Source organism: Frankliniella occidentalis, unplaced genomic scaffold (assembly GCF_000697945.3).
Source record: "Frankliniella occidentalis isolate FOCC.00 unplaced genomic scaffold, Focc_3.1 Scaffold549, whole genome shotgun sequence".
NCBI lineage: Eukaryota > Metazoa > Arthropoda > Insecta > Thysanoptera > Thripidae > Frankliniella > Frankliniella occidentalis.
The window spans coordinates 13,826-15,428 of record NW_026267665.1 but is presented as its reverse complement, the minus strand read 5'-3'; positions in this window follow the sequence as shown (position 1 = coordinate 15,428).

Genomic DNA, 1,603 nt, shown 5'->3' with positions numbered 1-1,603 from the left:
ATCGAGATATAGCGTTGTGCCCCTTGAGGGTATGCAACCCGGTAGAACGGCCCCGTCGCGGGTTTGAGCTTGGCACCACGTTAGGGTTTTAAAATTACCGGTCAGATTCAATCTGACGGTAAGTTACGTTACTTACGGTAACTTACGGTAATATTTGGAAAGATTCGCCAAACGGCCCAAGTTTTGGTGATTATTCTATCTTATGAAATTTACTGTTAATGCATTCGTTTTCGAGCATGAATATCCTAGATTAAGTACTTATTGGATGATTTTTACTAGATATTTTGAATGAGAAAGTAGGAATAATGTGTTGAAAGTCAGTACAGAACAAAGGTATGACTTAACACATTTGCAGGGGTCAGGGGTGTTAAAAGTTTAATGCCTCTGCAAAGGCATTAAAACCTCTCAAGTGCATTAATTTTTAATACCTTTGAAAGGCATTAAAGGCCTTTGCAAAGCATTAAAGGGCTTTGCAAAGGCATTAAACCCTTAACATCACTGCAAAGGCTCTAAGTCACACTTGTTCTACCGGTGAATTCATCACAAAAATATTTATTAATTGTCCTCTTCAATCTGTTCAATTATTCCTTCACATCATTATATCAACACGTTAGTTACGTCTTCTTTTTCTTTTGCCTGCCGATACAACAGTACAGTAGGGTAGAGATTCCCCTAGCCTAGCCTGCCTGCACCGGCTTCCTGCAGGGCCTCTTGGCACTTGCGAGAAGGCACAGAACGACGGAAAAGGAGGGGGATAGGGGGCGCACGCGTGGAAATATGAAATAAAAGTCACACATTATCAGAAAAATGTAAAGGTAACCTATGTATTATACTTAAACAACTAAAACAGCTATTTGTGAATCTTTCCATATATTACCAATCTTACCGCCCCAAGGTAATATTACCGTAAGTTACGGTAACTTACCGAATGTTACCGGTAATATTACCGAGCTTTAAATCCCTACACCACGTCGGAAATGTGTCCTATGGGTGTCCACTACACACCCTCCAAACCGCATTGCTCTATACCAAAATGCAAGGTTTGGCCGTTTTTCGACCCTTAGTGACCGTACTACTTAAAGCGCCACGTTGAGCCGAGCCGCAGGAGGACGCGAGTGGCGAGGCGGAGCGAGAGGGACGGCGATACAGCGGGGGACGCGAGAGCGAGAGAGACAGGCAGAGAGGGGGCTGCGAGTGGGCTGAGCTCAGCTATAGTCCGGGCCCTAAGCGACAAAAAAGGGCCAAACCATGCATTTTGGAGTAGAGCAAAACGGTTTTGGGGGTTTGTAGTAGACACCCACGGGACACTTTTCCGAAGTGGTGCCCACCTCTACCCCGCGTCAGAGCCGCGCTACGGGGTTGCATACCCACCAGGGGTAAAAGCAGGAAACACGATAATACTCAAAGTTTTCGAGCCGATATCTTTCCCAACGGTTTCAGAATGAAAAACTACGCATAAAATGTCCTTACCACAACTCTCTCAGACGGGTTGCCTACCCGCAAGGGGAAAATTTGTGTGAAAAACGAGAAATCAGACATGATCTTATTAAAATCTAATCTACTGCATAACCTGGGAATTTTCCGAGTCCTATCACGTACGCAG